The 11,914-nt window shown below is 35.5% G+C and overlaps 1 long non-coding RNA gene and 3 other non-coding genes across 4 annotated transcripts; 2 read left to right on the top strand and 2 right to left on the bottom strand.

Annotated features, from left to right (window-relative positions):
• Positions 1–4,815: 4,815 nt before the first annotated feature.
• On the top strand, positions 4,816–4,887 carry TRNAQ-UUG. Its single transcript has one exon. It is a non-coding gene; the product is annotated as a tRNA-Gln (tRNA).
• Positions 4,888–7,297: 2,410 nt separating this feature from the next.
• On the top strand, positions 7,298–8,058 carry LOC111793264. The gene is made up of 2 exons (XR_002814907.1): positions 7,298–7,699; positions 7,848–8,058. It is a non-coding gene; the product is annotated as an uncharacterized LOC111793264 (long non-coding RNA).
• Positions 8,059–8,157: 99 nt separating this feature from the next.
• TRNAA-AGC lies at positions 8,158–8,230 on the bottom strand. The gene has a single exon. It is a non-coding gene; the product is annotated as a tRNA-Ala (tRNA).
• Positions 8,231–8,364: 134 nt separating this feature from the next.
• Positions 8,365–8,437, bottom strand: TRNAA-UGC. Its single transcript has one exon. It is a non-coding gene; the product is annotated as a tRNA-Ala (tRNA).
• Between the last annotated feature and the right edge of the window lie 3,477 nt (positions 8,438–11,914).

Here is an 11,914-nt window from a genome sequence, read left to right on the forward strand (position 1 = left end):
TAGGGGTATCCCCCCAAATGCATGAGCACACATAATGCATGAGGTCCCCAATATTTCTACTTTTATTATTAATGAATATAACCCCGCTATCATCTTTCATGCTTAACATGTCATTTCTCATTTTTTAGTCTACGTATCAGACATAATCCTAACGGGGTTACATTTCATTTCATTTATCGTGATATCATGTCATTCATAACATGTTGTATACATACAATTTAAAAAACATAACATAATGCTTCATGCTATTAACATGTCATTTCATAACGTGCAATTCATACAACAATTACTTTAATAGTTACAAAAAACAATCTAAACATAACACATCACATCACACTATATCGTATCATAACATGTCATATCATAAACACTTCGTAGTCATATCGTTCCCTAACTTATCATAGCCTTAACGTTCTTATACCTATCACAGTCATATCATTATGTCAACGTACCTTAGTCATATCATCACAGGAACGTGTCCTAACGCTATCATTCTATCAATCTATCACAAACTTATCCCTTTCTACCCATATCCTAACAATATTCTTTCATCAATCTCTCCTGTCCATAGCACTCCAATATGTAACCTAACCATAACGTTTCATGAATGTATCTTACTCCTATCGTTACATTTTGTTTTGTGCATCCTTCTCGTATCCTATCTCAAACATATCCTTGAACACATGGTACCATAATTATTATCATACAATCCACATATTATAACATAACATAAACATAATAAGCATACCGATTCACAGATAATTCACACATATCAGTATATATGACACGTGAAGAACCATAGGCACGTGTCAACATCAATATAACCATGTCGTAGTAAGGCCACTTACCTGGCTAGCTTAAGTCGTTGTCACGAATATATTCTTAATGAAAGTTTGATTCCGTCCTTTGAAATCCAAGTCAACCTATGTGAGCCCATGAGATCAATTTCAAGTTTGAACTCTATAACATTATTTCCCTAATTTAGGTTGGCCATCCTAAAATTTTGATATTTACTATTACACAAAATTTGAAGGAGTTCCTTAATCTTCCCTCCTCTCTCCTTCTAATTATTTTGCTTCTGTAAATAGATTTTCAATTATGTAAACATTTTCAATTCTTTAAACAAGATATTACTCTAATCCTATATTTAGATATTACTCTAATCCTATATTTAGATATTACTCTAACCCTATATTTATTTTCATGAGGTAAACAAATATTATTGGCCAATTTTAATAGATTGTTTGGCTACGATCTTATACATTTATAAATCTGTCAACTAAAATTTTATTATTCTAACCTTATTTCCTATGACTTCAAATACTAACCAAAAAAAATCTAATTAATTGAATTCAAATGCTAACAAAAAAAAATCTAATTAATTGAATATGGAACTGATTATTACCGGATCTAGGATCTGGTAAAATATGAAAGAAGATTTGATCGTAAATTAATTTCTTATAACTACAAAGAAAAAAGAAAATTAATTTCTTAGAAGTATAAAAGAAAAAGTGTGAATGTTTGATTAATCCACCACACCTAAATGGTGTGAAAGTTATCTTATTTATAATCAAATAAATTACAAGGATATGGAAATAGTAATAAATGGAAATAACAATAAATGGAAAGATACCCATGGTAATAAGGCAAATATTTAATATTTGCCTTCTAATAAAATATCAAATATAATATATATGGTAAACTATAATTTATTACTAAATATCCTTAACACCCCACCGCAAGCTGAGCGTCGGATTTGAACGAACGTGAAGCTTGGATCTGAAAAATTCAAAGAGGTTGAGAAACACTTTTCGTGAAGATGTCAACAACCTGGTTCAGAGGAGGCGTAGAGAAACACTTTCTTGGCCATCGAAAATTGCAGAGGGATCGCCGCTCAGCGGCGATGCTGCCTTGGCTTCGACGAGAATATGTCTAACCCATAAACAGGGATTGTCGCTTAGCGACGATGCTACCTTGGCTCTGGTGAGAATATGTCTAACCCCAAGAAGTAGAAGGGGAAACCTAGAGCAAGGGACAAAGACAATGTTGAAGCCGGAAGAGTCGCCACATTGGGCGAAGGAGCCAATTTTGGCAAAAAGGGCAGCCGAAAGAGTCGCCACATTGGGGCGAAGGAGCCAATTTTGGCGAGAAGGGCGGCAGCAACTTGGTTGGCGAAGATGCCAGTGCGGCGCCTAGATTCCAAAGGTGAATCTCTGCAAAAGGTCGATAGGCTTATCGAGATTCTGTATATTTCCGAAGAGAAATGCTGATGAAGATCCTAAGATTAGGGTTTCTGTGAAGGATGAAGGATAAAGGGAAAATTGAGAAGAATATGAAAGAGACTATGTTTGGAAAAGGTGAGGTTGTATGTACACAGTATGGTGAAGGATGATTTGGAGGTCAATAGGGTGGAGCCGAAGAGTAATTAATCGGCTCCGCCTGCGGTAGCCATGAAGACTGCACCTGCGACATCAAAGCCAGCAGGGGTGGTGGAGAAGAACAGTAGAAGATTTCAAAAGCCATTGAAAAGAAAGGATTTGGGGTTGTTAAACCGAAGGGGCTCTGATACCATGTGAATGTTTGATTAATCCACCACACCTAAATGGTGTGACTTATTTATAATCAAATAAATTACAAGGATATGAAAATAGTAATAAATGGAAATAACAATAAATGGAAAGATACCCATGGCAATAAGGCAAATATTAGATATTTGCCTTATAATAAAATATCAAATATAATATATATGGTAAACTATAATTTATTACTACATATTCTTAACAAAAAGGAAATCTGAGATAGGAAATCTGTTGAAATGTCATATTACTTTTTCTCAAATCTTACACTTTTCTGTTTATTTTTGTACGAACTATGATATTGTGGGGTTGAGGTAAGAGGATGTTGTTGGGATGAGAGGTTAGTGGAGAGAGGTGGGTAAATTTTATTTTTATTTTTATTTTTAAGTAATCCTTGTTAGTTATTTATTTATGAATTATTATTATTATTTTGATGTATATATTTTTTTTATAACTTTTTTTATTTGTTTATTTATTTTTATTATTATTATTTTTTTGGCTATTACACCTATTGCCTATCAGCTCAGTTGGTTAGAGCATCGTGCTATTAAACTAAAAGTCGCAAGTTTGACACTGCTCAGTTGGTTAGAGCATCGTGCTATTAACGTAAAGGTCGTAAGTTTGACACTTGTTGATATGAACCACGACCAAGAAATTTCCATATCTCANAATTTCCATACCTCAAGGTCCAACTACAAGGACGAGAGCCAAGAAGCTACAACAAGCCTTATACAATTATATTCAAGCTATGGTGAGCTCATCAAAGGAAATTCTAGAAGACGTTGGAGACCTCCCTTATATGTTATGCAAAGTTGAGCTTCAATACAGAGATGAATTAAATGCACTTTAAGTTGCATTTAATGAACTCGATGAATTAAATGCACTTTAAGTTAGCTCAAAGGAAATTCTAGAAGACGTTGGAGACCTCCCTTATAACTGCCTAAAACCCTCCGACTAATTTTGCTTCATTTCTAAATTCTGGCAGACAAAGTAGAAAAATGAAAACGTGTAAATTGTAAACTCAAACATTTCAAAGAAATAAATAAGTTTTGATGGTACCAATGCTAACCAAAAAACAATCAACCAAATTTATTTCAAACATAGAAAACTTCCTGTCTCCATCTTGTAAAGCCAATAAACCAAAGGGCCTAATATAGTAGAGAAATAAAAAAAATGTTACCCTCATCCTACTATTTTAAGCACTTTGACTAATTCCTACTATTTTTTTTTTCTATATTTTGAAACTATTTTAAGTACTTTTTTTTCTTGTACTCCTTCTAATTTTACCTTTTAAGGTTGTAAATATTTGTGCACGGGTTCCTATTATGATTATTAGTCAATTGAGTTAGTGAAAATAAATTTTGAAGATGAAATTATACTATTAATTTTGATGTATCTTTACCTGAGTTTTGGGATATTGTTATTAACGAGATTCAATCTAATGCCATTAGTAATTCAGATAATATTCAAAATACTTGAAAAAAAAAAAGAATGGTCAACTTAAGATATTTGAAACAAATAAATATTTTGTCCTCTATGATATATCAAATCACTCATTTGAAATTCCTTAATAATAAACCTGAAGTCTTACATCTTTTATAGAGAAAAGTTCCTTAAATAGAAGTCTTATTAGATACTTCTAAGCATTTAGAGATCAACTAGACACAAAGCTAAACATTCTAAAAAAAATTAGGGGTTAAACTTTTAAGTTAAATTTAAGAAACTTATGATTTTTATATTATCAAGAGTTTAATTGAGCTAGGTCGATTCAATCTAGTGGACCCAAGAATTGAACCGAACCAAACCAACTAGTTAGTAACATGATTTAGTGGAAGCATTTTCACGCAAAGTAGAAGCAATAATGGAGGGTTTGAAATAATATAGTTTTCACCCCTTGTTTCTCGAGTGAATATTGAAATAATATAGTTTTCATGTTAAGTTTTGCACGGAAGAAAGAAAGACGGGGATGTAAAGTATTATTTCAATTTGTTTGTAATATACAACAATATATAAATTAACTATAAGAAATATATAAAATTACATGTTCTCCAAGAGCTTCAATCAACACTGGAGGGTTACTTCTACAACCACTCTAAAGGTGCTCAAGATCACAACGAGTTAGATAAAACAGCTCTAGAACTTTGAATCCAATAACTTGAGTTTGACTCGGGATAGGATCTCTCTTCTGGTGGAATTTGCATAAAATAGGAAAACCATTCCAAAATAAATTTTTACAAGGGGTTCTATGGTGTAGTGGTTAGCACTTTGGACTTTGAATCCAACGACCTGGGTTCAACTCTCGGTAGGACCTTTTTAAGAAATGACCTTGATGCGAAAACACAGAATAAGGAACGACAACACAAGACATTTTAAAACAAAAGGGTGTTACCTAGCATTCGATGCGAAAACACAAATTTTCTTGAGGCATAAGGTGTAACTTTCTTGAGTTATTTCGAAGTTGCTCCGCTTCATGCCTTCCAATGCCTTCCAATGCTTCATGAACATGACCTCCGTAATCATTTGAACCCATAATAACTAGCATGAGTTTTAGGTTCCGAACTTGCTCCAACCAACTTGAATTGAATTTATTCTCATGTCATATAAAATAGACCTTACAGAAAATAGTTGGTAATTTGGAGCATGTCTAAGCCTTGAGCTAGGATATGACTTCTTGTTTCGTTTTTAGGAACTAAACCTTAGAGGTTGTCATGTCATGCATGGTATTTTAACCATGAAAACTCTTCCGAAGTAACTCTTAATTTTCTCCCCATGAGTGCATAGGTGGCGTTGTCATAATCGTGGCATCCTGCTAGCAAATCGTGGTGCAGGGAATCTCATTTAGGTGAGGGAGATAATAAGTTCATCATGGAATCCTGCTCATGGTACATATACCATAGCATCCCACCTAAAGAGAAATAGGGGCCTCGCGGTACACTTCGTGAAGTGAGATAATGGTTACTTCAGGCATGGATCCTAGCAACTTGTTAAGCATGATGTTTGCATTAACCTAGGTGTTTTCTTGGATTCTTGGTGATCCTAGGTTTATGCATAACGTCTTGGGTCAAGCTTGGAACTTATAAGTTCTTAGGAATAGCCCAGCATGATATTGTGCACGTAGTATCTATTAGAGACCAAGGGTACATCTGGGGAATCTATTATTTCACGGATACCACTTTAGTTATCCTAGGAGGTAAAGTTATATGGATCGTGATGAGCATTTTCTCTCATATCTATGTTTCGCTAACTACAGTTTTCTAATAACTCCCAAACTTCATTACCTTATATAACCTCTCGGGATAAGGATTCATACAACATTTCATAAAATAAGATCTACTGAGAAAACCCGAGAAAAGGTCAAATTTTGAGTTGACTTGGACAGTTCAGTTGAACTGGCCGTATCATCGTTTTCTTCCTCTGAACAGGAAGAAGATGCGCATTTTTCGCGTTGCCGCCATCTGAAACTCGGCCTGTACAGCCACATTACAACGTTTCTCTCCTCGATTTCTTCGTGAAACTTAAAGATGGATGTTACAAGAAAGGGCGAGGGATTTATTTGATAACTTCTCGTGGATCGTAGCCTAAGATATTCGCTACCAAAGTTCATCCAAAATCTGATTTATCGCTGGAGATAAAACAAAGGATTTCTTATTGGGTAGCCGATTCTAGGGGTTTCAAGGCCCTATTTCTTCATTGAACCTCTTCCATATCCTTTCTTCAGGCTAAAGGAATTGGTTTGGAGGAACGTCTTTGAGTGTAGAACCTTAATTTCCAGAAATCGTTCTCGGTATGCAACTCACTCGAAACGCCAGATTTTCGATCACGTGGGTAGCTTATTCTACGACGTTTCAGCTCTCGATTCCTTCATCAAGTTTACTCAACTTCTTCCTCTGAAGCTAGAGGAATCCTTAATGGAAGGAAAAGAGATCGTAGATAGGAATTTTGACTCTTATCCCCAATTTAATTTCGAAACCTATTTCCTTCAATTTGGCACGCTCTCGAGGTTATTTTTCTTCGTGGTCTTCTATGGAAGCATTCCTTGGAGGTGCAGAAACTGATTGGAATCATTCTTGCTCGACGAATCATCATGTATCCTCGGATTGGATTTTCAAGTTTTTCTTGAAGTTCTTCAATGGCTGATTGAATTGGGGGAATGGTTTCTAGGCACTTTCAGCACTCTATTCCTTCATAGAACTTGTGGGTAATCTTGTTGAGAAACGGTAGGAATAAGTTTGAAGAGAAATGGTGGAGGATTGCTCTCGAATTTGGAAGAAATCTGAGAGTAGGAGACCCATAATCTAAACGTTTATTGTCTTCGATTGGGGGATCGACCTTTCTCGATTCTTATTTCGTATTGTTGCTCCTACTTAAGACTTTATAGGAGGAGCTTAAACCGACATTGACGTTGATATGGAGAATAAAAATTGACGTTGATACTTGGGACTTTGATTCCTCTTAGTGTGAAGCTTGCATCTTGCAATTACTTGGGTAGAGAATGTGTTTCACTTAAAATTCACTCAAGAGAAAATAATCAAATAACGAACCATATTTGAGAGAGGATAATTTTTTTTTTTTTATTTTTATCTTTGAGAAATAAGAAAGAATAAAAATTAAAACATGGCATGAATGACATCTTTTTGAATCTTTGTTTTGTTCTCCTAAATGTATATAAAAAGAAAAAAAAAACTTATATATTTTTAGATATAATTTAAGATTACCTATTTAATAAAACTCCATCCAAACTTCTACTCATAAATTTAATTATTATTTGTATACAATTGTTAATATGTAAGAAAATACACGTACAAAATGTTTATACTATTGGTAATACATTAGTCTTGGTTGTTTGACTAAAACAATGCAACCATTGTCCAAACTAAAGAATTTGATTCGAAGCTATCTCCTAATAGAGGGAGGCTCAATTAGACTTTGTTGTAAGATTCGACCATATCAATTTGAATAGCGTTCTCCAACTATAAATATTGAACTCCAAAGTATTCACGAGCAAAGTAAGTTTGTTGAAACTATCTATAAAAGTGTTCCAAAGTGAGTCGTGGAGAAGATTTGCCTTAAAATCTAGTTCCAATTAAGGATGTCAATGATGAAGAAGTGCAAGCTGTTGGAAGGTTTGCCGTGGAAAATTTCAGAGGTGGTAGATATAATTTAATTTACAAGCGTGTGGTGAATGGTCTTTTCAGTCCCATATAGGCTTTGACCCCAAATTTTATATTATTGTGATAGAAGCTATAAATGACAATAACATTCATTAGTCAGATATTGCAATTGTGAAGAAGTTCCGTCATATGCATCGGACGGTACCGCCATCCTATAAGCTCTTATCTTTTGTGGAATTCTTCAAATTCCCTCTCCATAAGTAGCAGTATAACTACTAGATTGCTTTCTTTATTTACAATAAGTCCTCTCTCTATATGTGCTTCTCGGACATTACTCTCTTTTATCTATAAAAATGGCATAGCCATAATGATATAAATCCTTATATAAGTATCTTTTCTTTTTCTCTCGTACCCACCTTATACATAACATGTTAAATTAACTCATACTTAAAAAAATAATTTCTCTCTTTTGGAGATGCGGGGTATCGATCCCAGTACCTCTCGCATGCTAAGCGAGCGCTCTACCATCTGAGCTACATCCCCACAATCATTGCATCACAAAACCCTAAATTTCCCGTCATCAATAATAGTGAAAATGAAGAAATATTGCTACCCAACATGTCATGAATAAGGAAAAAGTAATAATATATTTTTAATAATAGATTAGTCTTATTTTCTGGAGATGCGGGGTATCGATCCCCGTACCTCTTGCATGCAAAGCGAGTGCTCTACCATTTGAGCTACATCCCCTTAATTTTTACATCATAAAACCTTAAATGTCCCATCATCAATAATAGTGAAAATAAAAAAATATCAAAATATTAACAAATAGTTTGGTTTGGTGATGCGGGGCATCGATAATTGTGAAAATGAAAAAATATAATAACAAATTAAATACTTTCTTTTGGAGATGCGGGTTATCAATCCCCGTACAACTCGCATGCAAAGCGAGCGCTCTACCATCTAAGCTACATCTCCACAATTTTTACGTCACAAAACCCTAAACTTCTCATCATGAATAATAGTGAAAATGAAAAAATATCGCTACTCATTATGTCATAAATAAGGAAATATTGAATAGAAATAAAATAGTAATAACGAATAGTTTCTTTTGGAGATGCGAGGTATCGATCCCCGTATCTCTCGCATGCTACAGTCCCATGATTTTACATAAAAAAAACTCTAAACTTCCCATCATCAATGATATTGAAAATGAAAAACTATCCCCGCTCATTATGTCGTAAGTAAGGAAAAATTTAAAAGAACTAATTTATTTAGTAATCGTTTCCTTTGTTGATGCATGGTATCGATCCCAGTACTTCTCACATTTGATGCAAACACTCTACCATCTAAGCTATATCCTCAAGATTCTTATGTCACAAAATCCTAAACATCTCGTCATCAATAATAACGAAAATAAAAAAAAAATAACGCTATTCATTATGTCATAAATAAGGAAAAATTGAATAGAAATAAAATAGTAATAACGAATAGTTTCTTTTGGAGATATGGGGTATCGATCCGATCCCCATACCTCTCGCATGCTAAGCAAGCAATCTACCATCTAAGCTACATTCCCACAATACTTATATCAGAAAACCCTAAATGTCCCGTCATCAATTCTAGTGAAAATGAAAAAATATCTCCGCTAATTATGTCATAAATAAGGAAAGGTTGAATAGAAGTAAAATATTAATAACAAATAGTTTCTTTTGGAGATGGGAATATCCCTTTGCCTCTCGCATGCTAAATGAGCTCTACCATCTAAGCTACATCCCCACAATTCTTGCATCATAAAACCCTAAATTTCCCATCATCAATAATAGTGAAAATGAAGAAAATCTAGAGATGCAGGGTATCAATCCCCATAACTCTCACATGCAAAGCGAGTGCTCTACCATCTAAGCTATATCCCCACAATTCTTATGTCACAAAGTCCTAAACATCTCGTCATCTGAAAATGAAAAACTATCCCGGCTCATTATGTCCTAAATAAGAAAAAATTGAAAAGAAATAATATATTTAGTAATCGATTCAATTGGAGATGCAAGGTATTGATCCCCGTACTTTCCACGATAATTTCAAAGCAAATAGAGAGTTATGATAAGTTAAGGTTAGATCAACTTTGAGTTCAAAGCAACAAGAACCAAAGACTGGTGCGAAAATTCTATGGACTAGTCGAAGTTATCCACAAGATTAGGAAGACATCATATAGGATCCAATTGCTCCTATGGATACAGACTAACCCTGTTGTCCACGTAAGTAACTTGAAATGTTATTATTCCGACCAAGAAAACATCAAGTAAAAGCAGGTGGTATGACGTCATGCAAAGAAGAAATTGTTTCAAGCGAAGAAAGTAGGAAAGACACCAACAGAGAAGACTTGAAGAGTTAACAAACCGAGAAGTGATTTTCAATAGCTCCTAGTAGGTTGGAAAAGACTCCTCAATACTGAGATCAACTAGAAGCGCGTCGCGAGACCTAAAGTCAGCCTCATCCTACAACGTTGAGTTTATGAAGAGCCGGTTGATAGAGATATTGACAAATTGTGTAAGGGCAGATGTCGCGGTCATGATTGGCCGAGGCATGTTGCCTGTGGCTGCATGTTAGATGTCTCAGCTATTCCTGTAAACGATTTGTGGTTCATGGTGGCATGCTCATTCCAAACACGTTTTACTTGCTTTCATCTTAGATAGGCCTTTACTATTATTGTTGTGCCAATACGGGGTGTATGATTAGTCCTCAAAATCATATCTACACCCATCAGGACTAAAATGTCCCAAAATGTACTATAGGAGAACGTGACCAGTTGTTGTTTCTTCACTTTTAGCTTATAACATTGCTTTATTTGAAATTGTTTTTAATGTATTTCCTCGCTCAAGTTTTCTAAAATATTTCTTCTAAACGTGATTCGAGCATACACTGCTATTGTTCGTTCAGTCTAAATTTTGCATGGTTGACTTGTTCATTGGATTAGAACAAATGTCACATAATCATTGTCTCACTACTGCAAGAGTGCGATTGTGACACTTGTCTTCCGTTCAGTTGTGGGCCGCATCTTCTGACTAGTTACGTGAGTTTGGCCTGGAGCATACGTGTAGGTTGAAAAAGAAATGGTTGGATGCGGACTGCGAATAAGGGTTGGGCCACGGAAGGTTTTTTTTTTTCACCACATATGGACTTTGGGCTAGTGAGTCTTAAATTTGGGTTCGTTTGAAAAATTTTGGTTCATTTTTTAGTTCAAACGAACCCAAATTAAACCTACTAGTTCTTTCTTCCTTGCACGACTCACTCCTATTCTCTGTTCTGCCTCTTCTTGCTTTGTGAAACTTCTTTAAAGGCTAATTTTCACCGATTATTTGGGAGCATCTTCCTTAAAAGGATTGTGACCACAGATGAACTATGTAGAAAATTTGTACCCCCTTTCCTAAAACCTTTAGCGGACAACATACCCAAAACAGATGCGCTGACTAGACTGCGCTACACCTCGTCTCACCCCCCCCCCCCCCGGAGCATATGGATCCACCCAATCGATGAACATTCAAACCAAACTCGCGCCATCCTTTTTGGCACAGAGACGCGAGAACCAACTTTATGAACCGACTTTATGAAAACAATCAGTCTTTCGGCTGAAAGTGTGACTTTTGGGTATGGATAAGCAGGACCTCTTGGTTCGGGAGAAACCGGAGATGTTGGCTAAGAAAGCTAAGCAGGCAAGTACAGGACGGACAAAATGCACATACAAATTGATTGACATGATCCCTCTCCCTCTCTCTTTGGCTAGTTGGCTAGTTGCACAATAAGCGGGAAAGCATACCAGGTAGGGAAAGAAAGGCTACTCGATCTCCTGTAAGGCCAACCCTCAACGGCGAGCTCACCAGGCAATGCTATAAGTCCGATAGAAGTCCAAGGTTTCGTCTACTACAGACTAGGAAACTCTTGGAGGAGCTAACGTGAAATGAGAAATACATTCGATTACGGCAACTAATAGATAGTGAACTTTTTGGTAGAAACTGAATGATCCCTTGGCTCGAGAAAGAAAAGGAAAAGATAGTCGTACTCCTACCTTTTCTGTCGGACGATAGGAAAGTTTTAGCTGAAAGATTGAATCACATATGATAAGAAAGGCGGGCTTAGCAGGTTTCTCCAAACGTATAAACAAAAAGAGGAAGCAACCGGTTCTAAAGAGGATACCGATACGCATACATTCTCGCATGGAAGAACATA

This window comes from Cucurbita pepo, chromosome LG01, assembly GCF_002806865.2.
Source record: "Cucurbita pepo subsp. pepo cultivar mu-cu-16 chromosome LG01, ASM280686v2, whole genome shotgun sequence".
In the NCBI taxonomy this organism is placed as follows: Eukaryota; Viridiplantae; Streptophyta; class Magnoliopsida; order Cucurbitales; family Cucurbitaceae; genus Cucurbita; species Cucurbita pepo.